Below are 18762 nucleotides of genomic sequence, written 5' to 3' on the forward strand. Positions count from 1 at the left end.
TCGTGGGACTGATCGCGGGACGGTTCGCGGGGCGGATCGAGGGACGTGAGGACGTTCCACTACATCAACCGCGTTCGCTAACGCTTCTGCTGTACGGTCTACAAGGGTACGTAGATCACACATCCCCTCTCGTAGATGGACATCACCATGATAGGTCTTCGTGCGCGTAGGAAAATTTTTATTTCCCATGCGACGTTCCCCAACAGTGGCATCATGAGCTAGGTTCATGCGTAGATGTCTTCTCGAGTAGAACACAAAATTTTTTGTGGGCGGTGATGTGTGTTTTGCTGCCCTCCTTAGTCTTTTCTTGATTCACGGTATTGTTGGATCGAAGCGGCTCGTACCGACATTACTCGTACGCTTACGAGAGACTAGTTTCATCGCTACGAGTAACTCCGTTGCTCAAAGATGACTGGCGGGTGTCAGTTTCTCCAACTTTAGTTGAATCGGATTTGACCGAGGAGGCCCTTGGATGAGGTTAAATAGCAACTCATATATCTCCGTTGTGGTGTTTGCGTAAGTAAGATGCGATCCTACTAGATACCCATGGTCACCACGTAAAACATGCAACAACAAAATTAGAGGATGTCTAACTTGTTTTTGCAGGGTATGCTTGTGATGTGATATGGCCAACGATGTGATGTGATATGTTGGATGTATGAGATGATCATGTTGTAATAGATAATATCGACTTGCACGTCGATGGTACGGCAACCGGCAGGAGCCATAGGGTTGTCTTTAAACTAACGTTTGTGCTTGCAGATGCGTTTACTATATTGCTAGGACGTAGCTTTAGTAGTAATAGCATGAGTAGCACGACAACCCCGATGGCGACACGTTGATGGAGATCATGATGATGGAGATAATGGTGTGACGCCGGTGACAAGAAGATCGTGCCGGTACTTTGGTGATGGAGATCAAGGAGCACGTGATGATGGCCATATCATGTCACTTATGAATTACATGTGATGTTAATCCTTTTATGCACCTTATTTTGCTTAGAACGACGGTAGAATTATGAGGTGATCTCTCACTAAAATTTCAAGATGAAATTGTGTTCTCCCCGACTGTGCACCGTTGCGACAGTTGTTCGTTTCGAGACACCACGTGATGATCGGGTGTGATAGACTCAACGTTCACATACAACGGGTGCAAAACAGTTGCACATGCGGAACACTCGGGTTAAGCTTGACGAGCCTAGCATGTGCAGACATGGCCTTGGAACACATGAGACCGAAAGGTCGAGCATGAATCGTATAGTTGATATGATTAGCATAGAGATGCTTACCACTGAAACTATTCTCGACTCACGTGATGATCGGACTTGAGTTAGTGGATTTGGATCATGTACCACTCAAATGACTAGAGAGATGTATTTTTTGAGTGGGAGTTCTTAAGTAATATGATTAATTGAACTAATTGTCATGAACATAGTCTAATGGTCTTTGCGAATTACGATGTAGCTTGCGCTATAGATCTACTGTTTTTATATGTTCCTAGAGAAAATTTAGTTGAAAGTTGCTAGTAGCAAACTTTGCATACTAAGTCTGTAAAACCGAGGATTGTCCTCCTTGCTGTACAGAAGGCTTATGTCCTTAATGCACCACTCGGTGTGCTGCACCTCGAGCGTCGTCTGTGGATGCTGTGAACATCCGACATACACGTTTCTGATGACTACACGATAGTTCAGTGCAAAATACTTAGTGGTTTAGAAGCAAGGCGCCGAAAACGTTTTGAAACATCACGGAACATAAGTGATGTTCTAAAGAGATGAAATTGTGATTTCATGCTTGTGCCCTTGTTAAAAGGTACGAGACCTCCAACAAGATTCTTTGTCCACAAAGTAAAGGAGAAAAGCTCAATCGTTGAGCGTGTGCTCAGATTGTCTGAGTACGACAATCGCTTGAATCAAGTGGGAGTTAATCTTCCAGATGAGATAGTGATGGTTCTCCAAAGTCACTGCCACCAAGCTGTGAGAGCTTCGTGATGAACTATAACATATCAAGGATAGATACAATGATCTTTGAGTGATTCGCGATGTTTGACACTGCGAAAGTAGAAATCAAGAAGGAGCATCAATAGTTGATGGTTAGTAAAACCACTAAATTTCAAGAAAAGGCAAGGGCTAGAAGGGATACTTCGCGAAACGGCAAAACCGTTGCTGCACTAATGAAGAGACCCAAGATTAAACCCAAACCCGAGACTAAGTGCTTCTGTAATGAGGGGAACAGTCACTGAGGCAGAGCAACTCTAGATACTTGGTAGATAAGAAGGCTTGCAAAAGTCGAAAGAAGTATATTTGATATACATGATGTTGATGTGTACTTTACTAGTACTCCTAGTAGCATAAGGGTTCGGTTGCTAAGTGATTAGTAACACGAAATGAAAGCTACGACATAAACGGAGACTGGCTAAAGGCGATGTGACGATACGTGTTGGAAGTGTTTCCAAGGTTGATATGATCAAACGTCGCACGCTCCCTCTACCATCAGGATTGGTGTTAAACCTAAATAATTGTTATTTGGTGCTTGCGTTAAGCATGAACATGATTAGATCGTGTTTATTGCAATATGATTGTTCATTTAAAGAGAATAATGGTTACTCTATTTGCTTGAATAATCACCTTCAATGGTTTATTGAGTCTCGATCGTAGTGTTACACATGTTCATGATATTGGTGCCAAAAGATACGAGGTAATGATGATAGTACCACTTACTTGTGGCACTGTCGCTTGAGTCATGTTGGTATAAATTGCATGAAGAGGCTCCATGCTGATGGATCTTTATACTCACTTGATTTTGAATCACTAGTGACATGCAAATCATACCACATGAGCAAGGCCTTGTTTTCATTGAGATGAAATAAGATAGTAACTTGTTGGAAGTGATACATTTTGATGTATGCAGTCCAATGGGTGCTGAGGCACGCAGTGGATATCATTATGTTCTTACTTCAATGACGATTTGAGTAGATACTAGAGTATTTACTTAATGAATCACAAGTCTGAAATATTGAAAAGTTCAATTCTGTTTCGGAGTGAAGTTCGTCGTAACAAGAGGATAAACTGTCTACGATATGATCATAGAAATGAATATCTCAGTTACGAGTTTTGGTACGCAGTTAAGACAATGTGGAAATTGTTTCGCAGTTCATGCCACCTGGAACATCATAGTGTGGTGATGTGTCTGAATGTCATAGCCACGCTCTATTTGGTATGGTGCATGCTATGATGTCTCTTATCGAATTACCACTATCGTTTATGGGTTATGCATTAGAGACAACCGCATTCACTTTAAATAGGGCACCGCGTATTTCCATTGAGATGACACAGTATAGACTCAGATTTAGAGAAATCTAAACTGTCGTTTCTTGAAAGTTTGGGGCTTCGACACTTATGTGAAAAAGTTTCAGTCTGATAAGCTCGAACCCAAAGAGGATAAATGCATCTTCATAGGATATCCAAAACAGTTGGGTACATCTCCTATCTCAGATCCGAAAGCAAAGTGTTTGTTTCTAGAAACGGATCCTTTCTCGAGGAAAGTTTCTCTCGAAAGAATTGAGTGGGAGGGTAGTAGAACTTGATGAGGTTATTGAACCATCACTTTAACCAGTGTGTAACAGGGCGCATGAAGTTGTTCCTGTGGCGCCTACACCAATTGAAGTGAAAGCTGATGATGGTGATCATCGAGCATCGAATCAAGTTACTACAAGCCTCGTAGGTTGACAAGGTCGCGTAGTACTGCAGAGTGGTACGGTAACCCTGTCTTGGAGGTCATGTTGTTGAGCAACAATGAACTTACGAGTTATGAAGAAAGCAATGGTGGGCCCGGATTCCGACAAATGGCTAGAAGCCATGAAATCCGAGAGAGGATCCAGGTATGAAAACAAAGTGTAGACTTTGGAAGAACTACTTGATGGTCAGAGGACTATTGAGTGAAGATGGATCTTTAAAAAGAAGACAGGCGATGATGGTGATAAGTCACTATTAAGAAAGGCTCGACTTGTCGCAAAGATGTTTCCGACAAGTTCAAACAGGTGACTATGATGAGAATTTCTCACTCGTAGCAATGCTAAAAAGTCTGTTAGAATTATGTTAGTAGTTGCTGCATTATTTATGAAATATTACACGTAGGATGTCAAAACATTGTTTCCTCGACGGTTTCCTTGAGCAAACATTGTATGTGATACAACCAGGAGGTTTTGTCGATCCTAAAGATACTAGCAAGTATGCAAGCTCCAGTGATCCTTCAAAGGAGTGGTTTAAGCATCTCGGAGTTGGAATATACACTTTGATGAGGTGATCAAAGATTTTGGGTTTGTACAAGGTTTTATGAGAAACTTGTATTTCCAAAGAAGTGAGTGGGAGCACTATAGAATTTCTGATAAGTATATGTGGTTGACATATTGTGGATCAGAAGTAATGTAGAATTTTTGTAAAGCAAACAAGGTTGTTTGAAAGGAGTTTTCAAAGGAATACCTGGATTGAGCTACTTGAACGTTGAGCATCAAAGATCTATGGAGATAGATCGAGAGCGCTTAGTGGAAGTTTCAACAAGATGCATGCCTTGACAAGTTTTTGAAGGAGTTCAAAATAGATCAGCAAAGAAGGAGTTCTTGGTTGCGTTGTAAGTTGTGAATTTGAGTAAGACTCAAAACCCGACCACGACAGAATAAAGAGAATAGACGAAGGTCGTCTTCTATGCCTTAGTCGTAGACTCTAAAGTATGCCATGCTGAGTACCTCACTTGATGTGTGCCTTGCAGCAAGTCTGTACACAGAGTGATCCAGGATTGAATCACTGATCAGCAGTCAAAGTTATCCTTAGTAACTAAATAGACTAAGGAATTTTTCTCGATTATGGAGGTGGTTAAAGAGTTCGTCGTAAAGGGTTACGTCGATGCAAGCTTTGACACTAATCCGAATAACTATGAGTAGTGAAACGGATTCGTATAGTAGAGTAGATATTTGGAGCATTTCCGAATAACACGTAGTAGCAGCATCTATAAGATGACATAAAGATTTGTAAAGAACGCACGGATCTGAAAGTTTCAGAATCGTTGACTAAAACCTCTCTCACGAGCAAGACGTGACCAGACCCCAGAACTATATGGGTGTTGGATTCGTTGAAATCACATGGTGATGTGACCTAGATTATTGACTCTAGTGCAAGTGGGAGACTGTTGAAAATATGCCCTAGAGGCAATAATAAATTAGTTATTATTATATTTCTTAGTTCATGATGATCGTTTATTATCCATGCTATAATTGTATTGATTGGAAACACAGTGCATGTGTGGATACATAGACAAAACACTGTCCCTAGTAAGCCTCTAGTTGACTAGCTCGTTGATCAAAGATGGTCAAGGTTTCCTGACCATAGGCAAGTGTATTCACTTGATAACGGGATCACATCATTAGGAGAATCATGTGATGGACTAGACCCAAACTAATAGACGTAGCATGTTTTTGTTGCTACTGTTTTCTGCGTGTCAAGTATTTGTTCCTATGACCATGAGATCATATAACTCACTAACACCGGAGGAATGCTTTGTGTGTATCAAATGTCGCAACGTAACTGGGTGACTATAAAGATGTTCTACAGGTATCTCCGAAGGTGTTCGTTGAGTTAGTATGGATCGAGACTGGGATTTGTCACTCCGTGTGACGGAGAGGTATCTCGGGGCCCACTCGGTAATACAACATCACACACAAGCCTTGCAAGCAATGTGACTTAATGTAAGTTGCGGGATCTTGTATTACGGAACAAGTAAAGAGACTTGCCAGTAAACGAGATTGAAATAGGTATACGGATACTGACGATCGAATCTCGGGCAAGTAACATACCGAAGGACAAAGGGAATGACATACGGGATTATATGAATCCTTGGCACTGAGGTTCAAACGATAAGATCTTCGTAGAATATGTAGGATCCAATATGGGCATCCAGGTCCCGCTATTGGATATTGACCGAGGAGTCTCTCGGGTCATGTCTACATAGTTCTCGAACCCGCAGGGTCTGCACACTTAAGGTTCGACGTTGTTTTATGCGTATTTGAGTTATATGGTTGGTTACCGAATGTTGTTCGGAGTCCCGGATGAGATCACGGATGTCACGAGCGTTTCCGGAATGGTCTGGAAACGAAGATTGATATATAGGATGACCTCATTTGATTACCGGAAGGTTTTTGGAGTTACCGGGAATGTCCCGGGAATGACGAATGGGTTCCGAGAGTTCACCGGGGGGGGGGGGCAACCCACCCCGGGGAAGCCCATAGGCATTGGGGGTGGCGCACCAGCCCTTAGTGGGCTGGTGGGACAGCCCAAGAGAGCCCTATGCGCCATAGGAAGAAAAATCAAAGAGAAAAGAAAAAAAAAAAGAGAGGAGGTGGGAAAAGGGGGAAGGACTCCTCCTTCCAAACCTAGTTGGACTCGGTTTGGAAGGGGAGGGTTCCCCCCTTAGGTTCGGCCGACCCCCTTGGGAGTCCTTGGACCCCAAGGCAAGGCTCCCCCCTCCTCCCTATATATATACGGAGGTTTTAGGGCTGATTTGACACAACTTTGCCACGGCAGCCCGACCACATATCTTCACGGTTTTACCTCTAGATCGCGTTTCTGCGGAGCTTGGGCGGAGACCTGCTGAGACGAGATCATCACCAACCTCCGGAGCGCCATCACGCTGCCGGAGAACTCTTCTACCTCTCCGTCTCTCTTGCTGGATCAAGAAGGCCGAGATCATCGTCGAGCTGTACGTGTGCTGAACGCGGAGGTGCCGTTCGTTCGGCACTAGATCGTGGGACTGATCGCGGGACGGTTCACGGGGCGGATCGAGGGACGTGAGGACGTTCCACTACATCAACCGCGTTCACTACCGCTTCTGCTATACGGTCTACAAGGGTACGTAGATCACACATCCCCTCTCGTAGATGGACATCACCATGATAGGTCTTCGTGCGCGTAGGAAATTTTTTGTTTCCCATGCGACGTTCCCCAACACTTCCGAGTGACTTGCTTCACAATGCTCCACGAGTCGAACTCTTCTCCGAAGCTGAAGCAGAACAAGCAAGGCAAGATGGAGTGGACCTTCTAGAGGATGAGCGCGAGATGGCACTGACTCGTTCAACCATTTATCAACAAGATCTACGGCGTTTTCACGCACGACACGTCACGAGTCGCATGTTCCAAGCAGGCGACCTGGTGCTCCGAGTGGATCAGCAAAGACCTCACAAGTTGGCTCCTGCCTGGGAAGGACCCTTCATCATCTCCAAGGTGCTGAACAACGGAGCATACAGACTCTACAACATCGACAGGGAGACAGACGAGCCGTGAGCATGGAACGGAGATCTCCTGAAGCGCTTCTACACGTGACCGTCGACTGAAGCCATGTAAAGAACAAGTATTGATGAAATAATATAAAGCAGATCGAGCTTTTGCAGATTCAAAATTCTTCCGCGGTCGCAGACTCCGGTCTCAAAAAAAAACTTAGCTGCGATCCAGAATCGCCTAAGTTCTAACTTTCTCCGAGTGTGCACTAAACGTCGCACTCGGAGACTTAGCTGCGATCACGAATCACCTAAGTACTAACTTTCTCCGAGTGTGCACTAAACGTCGCACTCGGGGACTTAGCTACGATCACGAATCGCCTAAGTACTAACTTTCTCCGAGTGTGCACTAAACGTCGCACTCGAAGACTTAGCTGCGATCAAGAATCGGCTAAGTACTGACTTTCTCCGAGTGTGCACTAAACGTCACACTCGGAGACTTAGCTGCGATCAAGAATCGCCTAAGTACTAACTTTCTCCGAGTGTGCACTAAACATCGCACTCGAAGACTTAGATGCGATCAAGAATCGTCTAAGTACTAACTTTCTCCGAGTGTGCACTAAACGTCGCACTCGGGGACTTAGCTGCGATCACGAATCGCCTAAGTACTAACTTTCTCCGAGTGTGCACTAAACGTCGCACTCGGGGACTTAGCTGCGATCACGAACCGCCTAAGTACTAACTTTCTCCGAGTGTGCACTAAACGTCGCACTCGGGGACTTAGCTGCGATCAAGAATCACCTAAGTACAAAGCTTCCTGCGACTATATCCCACAGGTACACTTGGGGACTCAGCAGACACTCATTGAGGCTCATGCGGATGTCAAGACCACTGACAATTACATGAGTAGCAGACCCTCATTGAGGCTCATGTGGATGTCAAGACCACTGACAATTACATGAGTAGCAGACCCTCATTGAGGCTCATGTGGATGTCAAGACCACTGACAATTACATGAGTAGCAGACCCTCATTGAGGATCATGTGGATGTCAAGACCACTGACAATCACATGAGTACCAACTCGCTTCGAGTGAGGCCTGTCCGACACACTCGACGACTTAGCCGCGATCATGAATCGCCTAAGTACTCTATTGCCTTCGAGTGTACCCTACAGATCCACTCGGAGACTCAGCACACCCTCATTGAGGCTCATGTGGATGTCAAGACCACTGACAATTACATGAATTCTAACCCGCTCCGAGTGCGGCTTGTCTGTCGCACTCGACAACTTAGCCGCGGTCATGAGTCGCCTAAGTATTCTATTACCTTCGACTATATCCTACAGATTCACTCGGAGACTACGCAAGATCCTCTGAGAGGCTCATGCAGATTACAAGGCAACTGACACTTACATGCTCCGCATGTTTGCCATTGGCTTCACCAAGAAACGCCAAACAAAAACTCGAGCCAAAATTGCAACAGAAGAGCAAACGATTTGATTCAAATTCGAAGTTCACCTAAAGATAGTTCACTCGGTGCAGATCAAGCTTACCCGCACCGAACCAAGAATGTGATGGCCAACGGAAGTGGACAAGGTTTCTTACAACCAACACTCGGCATACCGAGGTAAAAGTTTTCTTACGCGTCGTCCGGATTGGCGCCAGGACTGGAGGGCTCCATGAATGTGTCCAGGTAGATCCCGTCGGCGACGCGGGTGGCACTCTCAAGGAAGGTTTCCATGAAGTCTTCAAATCGAAGTTTCTTCGTGTTGGCGACCTTCAACGCTTTCAGCTTCTCTTCGTGCACCTCCTTGCAATGCACTCGAACCAGGGACAGAGCAACGTCTGCTCCACAGCGAGCCGCAGATTTCTTCCATGATTGCACTCGGTTTGGGACCTCCTCCAGTCGAGTAATCAAGTTTTCCATCTCATGTCGCGACTCATCTTCCGGCCAAAGCTCCTTGTCGATCCGGCCGACGATTTCTCTCAGTCGGCCGATGAAAGGACCAACTTTGCCCACGCGAATGTGCGCTCCGAGCAGATCTCGATTGGCGTCCTTGCCGAGTGGAATGTTCTCGCGAATCGACCGCTCCACGTCAGCTGCTTCAGCTTCAGCGTCCATGCGAAAATTTGCAAACACAGGACAAGCAAACAATAAGCGTCGAGTGTAACGCACATACCACAAGCACTCGGAAAAACAGGACTTACCACCCAGACGCGTTATCATCTGCCGGGCCCAGTCGCTGATGTACTTTTCCTGCGCTATACACCGCTTGTTCACCACATTCATTTGCCCCATCAGCTCAGACCTATGCGCCTTCATCTTCTCAACTTCACCAGTCCAACGACTTCTCTCGTTCCGCCAGAACGTCCTTCATACCAGCCATTGCAATCAGTGCCGCATCCAGCTCACCGGCAAACTGAACCTTTTCCGCCCTAAGAGTCTCGTATGCTGTCCCCATCTCACAAGTTTTCTGCCAGCCAGCACCAAGAGACGATCAGACAAATCCAACACTAAAAAGTCTAAGTTCTTCAGACCCCTACCGACGCAAGCAGTCGACAGCGGTCTCGGGGACTACACCCAGTGGGTTCACTGAGAGTGACCCCACTGGCATGAAACTCAAACAGGTCCGCCCTATTGAGATACAAGACAACACCTACGCCTACGAGGCTAATACTACATGACCTGAGTAAAATTACTCTCGGGGACTCTTACAGTAGGTGCACTCCGAGTGCCCCAACTGTTAGCAGTCGACCATATTATTTACGGATCTGACCAAGTCAAAGACAATATGCATAAAGACAACTGCCGGTGCAAGCACTCGACAGAAGTCTCGGGGACTACACCCATTGAGTTCACTCAGAGTGAACCCATTACAAACATAATACGGTATCCGAGCACACCTAGTGGGTTACAAGAGAAAAGTAAATACTTACTAGCCCACTTACTCGGATATCGTCCCGCAGCTCCAAGCTTCGATGGCATAGGGATGCGATGGAGTCGTACGCTTTCTTGGCTTCTCCCGCCATCAGCTCCGCCTGCACCATGGCCCCCTTGGCCGCTCCCACCTGATCCTCCAGGAGGCGCTGGACGTTGAACTCGACATTTGACGGGCCTAGCATCATTGGAAGCTCCTTGGGCATCCCAAGGCCCGCTCCAGTCGGTTCAGCAGCAACCAGCGCTGTTTCAGTCGGCGGCACGTCCGCGACGAGAGCAGTAACTGGCGGAACAGCCTCAAGGACAGGCTCCACAGCTTGCTCAGGTCTCCCCTGGTCACCCTCATCCACATAAATCGCCCCTGCCAGACCGAACAACGCGAGATCTGCAGTAGAACCACGTCGACTGCCAGTTCCTAACCGACTCACTCAGTTGAAGGGTAGGATAACTACTCCTACTCTTCTTCTGGAAACCTAAGCCTCCACAGAGCTGGAGAAGGTGTGTCTTATCATCCGACTGGTGAAGTCGTTTGATAGTTTGGGATCTAGCAGAGAAAATATGTTTGAACAACCCCCAATGGGGGGGACAGCCGATGAAGCACTCGCACAGGACTATGAAAGCAGAGAGATGAGCTATAGCATTCGGGGGAAAGTGGTGAAGCTGCGCCCCGAAGTGGTTCATTATGCCTTTGAAGAAAGGATGCGGGGGCAGAGAGAAACCTCGATATACGTGGCTGAGCAGCAGGACGTGCTCCCCCTCCCGGGGCGCCGGCTCGATCTCATTCTCCGCCGGCAGCCTCCACGACTTGTGCACGATCATCCCGTGCTCCACCAGCTGCAGCAGATCCCCCTCCGTCACCGTGGAGGGGAGGAAGTCCCCCTGGATCCACCCCGCCGGCAATGCTCGCTGCCACCGCTGAGCAGGAGCCGCCGCCTTCCCCTTCTTCTTCTTCGCCTCCAGCTTGCTAGTCTGTCCCTTGGTCATGGCGGAAGCTGCGGGTCCGCGAAGGAGAAGGAAAAGGAGGAAGCTTGGGTGCGCAGGAGGAGGCGAGAGGAGCGGAGCAAGCAAAGGCAAGAGATCTGGCGAGCGTAACGAGAAAACCCTCACCGCTGAGGTTTAAGTAAGGTTCCGACTGCGTCACTGGCAGGTCGCCCCGAAACCTTATCCCCCGACCAACCGCGACGATATCAGTGGAGAAGATGGAGGCGCAATAATCGAGGCGTCAGGCGCTACTCGAGCGTGATGTCGTCATCCCCGCTGAGCGCGCGGTAAGCGAAATTTGAGGATCCCGGAAAATCCGCCGCTGTCAGTTGACTGGTCACGTCAGGAGATACCCTGGAAGCACTCGGTTTCCGACAGTTTGTTCCACAAATACTTCCACTCGGATTGTTGGTCAGAAAAGGTAAAATGGATCGAGGCAAGCAACGCCTAAGTCACATCCGTTCCAATCGGATCCAAACTTCAAGCATCGCTTCGTCGTTCCAACCCCAATCCATTCGGGGACTAATGATGGGGTCATAGTCCTAGGGTAGGGTCATAGGCCTGCCCTGTAGGTCCAACCCAAGGACTACCCCTCATAAGGGACAAGGCCCTTAGTCAGTTCCGACTGAACTAAGGAGTTCCCTTCATCCAGTCGGTAACAGATCCTCGACCATCCAGTCGGACATTAGCATTCGGAGTTTATCAAACTAACCGACTGGATTCCACTCTGTGCATCGTAACCCCCTGGAGGGAAACGGTCATGCGTTTCCATGTGACTTTATTAGCATTTAAGACGTACGTTACCTGTAACATAGGCATTTATTCGCCACTACTCCACCCCTGTGCACCGAACCGTTGTGGAGGGCAGCGCACTCTATATAAGCCACCCTCCCCCACTGGTGCTGGGGTTAGCAACTCATTGTATTCCATATTCCACTCGACAACAAGCTCCCAGAGCACTGAGACGTAGGGCTATTACCTCCACCGTAGAGGGGCCTGAACTCATACAACATCGCCGTAGCTAAGGCTCTGCCCATCCTTTCGTACCCGACACATCTACTGTCAGACTTATACCCACGACACCCGATGTATCTAACATGGCATTAACCAAATCAGTTAGAGTACGGTTCTTTCTTTCGGCTATTCCATTTGATTGAGGTGAATAGGGAGGCATCCTCTCATGGATTATACCATGTTCCGCACAAAAATAATCAAATTCATTTGACAAATACTCTCCACCATGATCGGACCTAAGCCTCTTGATCTTTCGAGCAAGTTGGTTTTCTGCTTTAGCTTTATAGATCTTAAAAAAGTTCAAAGCCTCATCCTTAGACTTCAGAAGATACACTCGGCAGTATCTAGTGGGGTCATCAATTAGTGTCATGAAATATTTCTTTCCACCTTTTGTCAAAATGCCATTCATTTCACATAGATCTGAACGTATGAGCTCTAGTGGTGCAAGATTTCTCGTTTCGGCAGTCGTATGAGACTTACGAGGTTGTTTGGCTTGCACACAAACTTGACACTTAGATCCCTTGACGGTGTTAAAGCTAGGGATTAAGTTCAATTTGACTAGTCGCGACATGCAATCAAAATTAACATGGCAAAGACGTGAATGCAACACATTTGGTTCACTATTGTTGTAAACATGATTTACCACTTTATTGCAAACGTTTGCCAAGGATAAACGGAACATGCCTCCTGACTCATAGCCTTTACCAACAAAAGTTCCATACTTGGATATTACAAATTTATTAGACTCAAAGACAAGCTTGTAGCCATCTCTACACAAAAGAGATCCGCTAACAAGATTTTTATTCACGGAGGGGACATAATGCACGTTCTTCAGCCGCACGATCTTTCCCGAAGTAAACTTTAGATCGACTGTTCCAACACCACGAACAGAAGCACGTGAACCGTTGCCCATCAGGACGGTGGAAGTCCCTGCGGACTGATAAGATGAAAACATGGAAATATCACTGCATATATGCACATTAGCACCCGTGTCAATCAACCAATCAGGAAAATGATAAACTGAAAGAATAGTGGGTAATATACCATACCCAACATTCTCAATGTCAGTGTCAGCAATTACGACATTAGCAGACTTGCCGCCTTTCCCATGTTGACGCTTGTCATAACGATTAGGGCAGTTAGGTGCCCAATGATCAGGATCTCCACACACATGACAAACACCTTTCTTCTTGTCATTCTTCTTCTTGAAGTTGGTGTGATGTACAACCTTGTTCTTCCCATTGAACTTTGCTTTACCATCAAACTTGCCCTTGTTCTTGAAGTTGTGGGGCTGGAAGTTTTTCTTCTGTACCAGATTGGCACTAGAACCTCCCTCAATAGCTCGAGCACGTGTGTCTTTTGCTCTCGCCTTTTCTTCCACATCAAGAGTACCAATGAGATCCGGAACGGAAAACTCGTGTCTCTTATGCTTCAGTAAGGTAGCAAAGTTCATCCACGAAGGAGGAAGTTTAGTGATGATGCCTCCGGCAACAAACTTGTCCGGTAGCAAGCAATTGAAGTGCTCAAGTTCTCTTGCAAATGACTGTATTTCATGAGCTTGCTCAACCACGGAGCGCTCTTCAGTCATCCTGTAGTCATAGAATTGTTCCATGATGTACAACTCAGTGCCAGCATCCGAGACACCAAACTTGGTCTCGAGTGCATCCCACATATCTTTTCCATTATCAATTGATGCATAAGCATCAACTATGTTCTCACCAAAAGCGCTCAAAAGAGCAGCCTTAAACAAGGTATCCGTTTTCTGAAAGGCTAGCTCTTGTTGAGCATCATGATCTCCTTCAGGTTTGCCAAGAGTGGCGTCATAGCAGCTCATGGTTTGAAACCATAAAACAGCTCTCACGCGCCATCTCTTGTAGTGAACACCCTCAAACATAGGAGGTCTCATGGAGGCAGCAAAACCACTCGGGGTAAATTGCCTATAATAAGGTTTTTGGATTATTGGAAATATGAGCAATTTACCAAAAGATTTTATTAAAAGAAAAACTAGGATAAACCTAACCATCATAACTAAGATGGAAGAAGGCATGCAATATAGAGATGAAAAGACAGAACACATTTGCACATATGATATAGAAAAGAACATATGCGTAACCGTTCTATATAGACAAGGTACCATAAGAAGTGATGAGCAGACATGGTACATATCTAGAAGAGATACGATAACAAAAAGTTGCGGTAGAAACTGAAAGAAGAAGAACATGAGTATTTACTAAGTTGCAGCAGCAGGATTGGTGTTGGCGTTGTGCACGGCTCATTACCGCAACCCGCGGCGCGTTGTGACGAGGCGGGCGGCGGAGGAGGAGCGCGCGTGTATGTCTCTCTTGTTCTCAAGCTCATACATGTGTGGAAACATCCTCCCTTATAAGGAGGTCCAACTCCCACTAAACTAGCAATGTGGGACTAAACATTTTCACCTCTTGACTTGCACAAATGGGCTGCGTGGGCCTCTAGGATTTATTAGGAATTATATATTGGGCTGGCCTAAATAATTGAATAAAATTCCAGCACGACACACTTCACCGACCACGCCTCGCGCCTCATGAATAAAGTCCAGGGACAACCAAGCCGCTCAGCATGCCGCCGGCGGTACTCCCACCACCGCCCGTTGTCGATGCCGTCCATGAACTGTCCTGGCCGGATGAGGAACTTCTAAGGCGCGTGGAGGATGTCGCCAAGCAAGGGCACCTCAAGTCGGAGGAGGCGTCAAAGGCCACTAGTGGGGACAGGGCCTATAGCCCCGGCCCGAAGGGGCTTTAGTCCCGGTTCACCAACCGGGACTAAAGGGGCGGGACTAAAGGCCTAACCTTTAGTCCCGGCCCTGTTCCAAGCCGGGACCAAAGGTGCTCCACGTGGGCGCCTCGGAGCGCCCTAAGGGGCAGGCCCTTTAGTCCCGGTTCTTAACATGGACCGGGAATAAAGAGTTTCAGATTTTGTTTATTTTTGGGTTTTAGGGTTTTAGGGTTTAGGTGTTCGGGAGATTAACGTGATGCCTTGTTTGGTGTTCGGGAATTAGTTTTGATATAATTCTAAATAGAAATAATTATGCATATATATATAAGATTAACTTATCTTACAAGCGAGCATATATATACAATTATATGGAGATCTGAATTATTGGGACTAGAGCTCGTCTATTCGATTACATGGACCAACATCAGTAATGGTCCCTAGCTACACTAAATCGTCCTTTGTCATCTATAGCTTCCGTCTTCAGAAAGGTCGCAAGCTCCTCTGCAACAGCAATCGCGCTTTGCTCTGGTAGGACCTTCTCCCTCATGGCCGTGTACTATATAAGAAGAGGAGATGAATATGAATATCAATCATGATAACAAAGAATGACGGGTAAAAATAGAGGTGTGAATGTTCATTGCTTACGTCGAATCTGTGATCCTTGTGCTCAGAGGTAAACGTGCGAATGGTCTCGCAAACATAGTATCCACATAGATGCGTCCCCCGTGGCTGTTGGTCGCACTTTACGAGAATAGAATATATATAATCAAAATAATAATATAGCATCATAAATGTATTGAAAATTGAAGTATATCATACTACTACTTACCTGAGCCGTTCTAAAGGTCAGCTTCTCAGGCTCGATACCGGGAGTCACGCACTTGAACCGCTTCCAAACCCTTCCCAACAAGGATAATGATTTGCTAAGTTTTTCATTAATTGATATATCAGAAAATCATCGAAAGAGACCGATAGAGCGCAATAATGATTGAAATTACCCTTGGAGCATGTCGTGCAGGCTTTGGAACTGTTCCAAGGGTCTCGATAATGGGTCGAAGGCATCAACTCTTCCCTTATAAATTTGAATGTCCAACAGAATCCAATGGAAGCTGCACATGTATATATATATATGTGTGTCAGTAACTTATCAATTACACTTATAAGTGAATGGACACAACAGAGTAAAGACCCTCACCTGAAGTTGTATGGAAACAGTATGTGGTCACATAAATCTTGATCTGTTAGAAACCTTAGAAGGTTTTCCTCTGTCTCCTTGGGTTTATCAGTTAGCGTCGCTATATGTATTTTATCTGGGTCAATAAACCCAATATTTAGGATGTTCCTATTTTTACAATCCAGAATCTTCATTCTGCATAATAGAGTACAAGTTATATATAGACAATGAATTGAAATAACTAAACAAGTTATATGTAGACAACGAATTGAAAAACTTACAGACAATAGCAACTCATAAGCGATTTGTCGAGGGCGTCGGCATTGTACATCTGGAAGAGTTCATCAAAGTCGATATGGATTTCTTCGGGGCGGCCGTAGTACTCCCGTGGGACACTCACCACGATCATCGTTGTCCCGTTCTTTGATTCACTTAAGTACCATGTATGCAAGTAACGCATATTTGTTGGGAGATCATCTTTGCTAACCAAAGGCGCTCCCATGACAAACTGTGGCTTAGGGGCTACCACAGCCTTGGGTAACCTGTCGTCTTGGGAAGCCAGAATGTCTTCAACCGGGATACCCCATTCATTCACCCACTTATTTGCTAATTCCAAATCTTGCCCCTACACCATAGGGGGGACATTCTCGGGAAACACCCTGAGGGGTGGGATCGACTGTTTGGCCTGTTGTCCAAGCTGAGGAACGTCTGATCTTTTTTTGCTTGTAGTTGAACTTGATTTGCTCCCACTTGCACTTGCACGTGATCTGCTCTTTTTCACTTCCTTCTGCAATGTGCGTGTATAGTCATCAGGCTTATGGTGTAAGTCATATTGTGATGGAAGGGTCGTGAAGTATTTTGCAAATGCTATTTGCTTCTCGGTGTATTCCGGGCGGGGCTCGGGTTCCTTCTTTTTCATCTGCGCATCATGATGTTCCTTTGCTATCCTGGCGTTTTCCTCGGGGGTACGATCATAAGGTCTGATAGGAAGATTAGCATGAGGTACCTTTGGGAGGGGCGAACGTTTGCGCTTTGGGGGGCTCCGTCGCTTAGAAATCGTCGGCGGAGCGTTCTTGGTGGCACGCTTCCGCTTAGTATCCTGTGCAGGCGGCGGCGGAGACGGACAACCCAAGTCCGGCGGCGGTGATCGAGATGGACTCGTGTTGTGCTGGCCGACGTCATGTGGAGGGCTTGGAGGTAATGGAGGTGTAGGTGACCTGCGACGACTCGGAGGCGGTGTTGTCCTTGGGGCCGAGCCTGGAAGCTTGATGTAGTTCTTGTCCCATAGGATGACTCCACCCAGTACTTCTCCGAGTGTCCTCTCATCTTCGGGTCCAGCTATGTCGAGCTCCATATCATGAAACCCCGCCATGATTTCATCCACCCCGACTTTAGCAAAGCTAGCTGGAATCTCACGGCCATGCCAGCGTGCATCAGGGCCAGAAGGTAAAGCTTGTCCGATGGCCACCTTCATGGATATGTTCTTGAATTTCTGATGGAGTTCACATGATGTTGACTCCTTGATTCCATCCACGAGGTAGCCGGGACCGCCCTCTATCATTCTTCGTGTATCGTCGGGCGGGGCCTCAGATTCAGCCACGCTGCTTTTCCACTTAGATGGGGCGCCGGTAATATCAAGTGCAGGATCTTCCTGGCGCGCTACTCCTCTAAGCTCATCAATCTGCTTCTGTTGCTCGTTAATCCTGGCAAGCAACTGGTTGAACTTGTCATTCTCCTCATCGTGCTGCCGCTTCTTTGCTCTCGCTCGGCTTCTGTAAGTGTCTTGGTCTCTGGCAAACCCAAGCCACCACGGGTAAGAAGGACCGAAGCCTCGCGTTCGTCCTCCGTGTTCGTCATTGCCGAGGACTAGTGTGAGCAAATCTATCTCTCTGTCTGTAGTGAACTTTCTTTTTCCCTCCTTAATTTCTTTCACTATCTTTTTCCAATTCTCCCTTGGTATCCTAAGACCGTCAGTGCATATGAGGTCCCCTATTTCTTCGTCGTACGAACCACCATGCGCAAGGAACCAATTTCTTGTTCTCAATTCCCACTCATCACGGAGTGGTTCAGGTATGATGCCTTTAGCTAGCAGATCTTGCCCTTTCTTGTCCCACTTTGGGATGGCAGACTCATAGCCCCATGGCCCCAGCTTGTGGTGATATTTCTTCTTGTCGGCATTTATCTTGTTCTTTTCTGATAATGCATGGGCATCTTCTGACTCCTTGTACTCTTGAAATGCCTTCCAGTGATTCGCCTGCTTGGCTAGATACCCCTCGAATACTAGCACTTTCTTTGTCTTCAGATAGTTTTTCCATAGCTTCTTCCAGCTACGGAACAGTTCGGCCATCTTCTTTAGAGTCCACTGCTTGACTTTGGCCCTCAGTTTGTCTGCGGCGTCTTCATTCTCACATTCTGGTAGGTTGAAATGTGACATGAGATCATTCCAAGGATTATATTTGTACCTTCCGGCGACATAGTCACTATCGGCTGCCCCTTTGCGCTTGTTCCACTCCCGAACGCTGATCGGGACGTGATCCCTAACGAGAACTCCGCATTGCTTCTTGAATGTGTCAGCAGCATTCTTAGGAAGCTTGGGTTCGCCCGTAGGCAATATCACCTCAAAGGTGTAATGCGTGCGTGCATC

This window comes from Hordeum vulgare, chromosome 2H (assembly GCF_904849725.1).
Source record: "Hordeum vulgare subsp. vulgare chromosome 2H, MorexV3_pseudomolecules_assembly, whole genome shotgun sequence".
In the NCBI taxonomy this organism is placed as follows: domain Eukaryota; kingdom Viridiplantae; phylum Streptophyta; class Magnoliopsida; order Poales; family Poaceae; genus Hordeum; species Hordeum vulgare.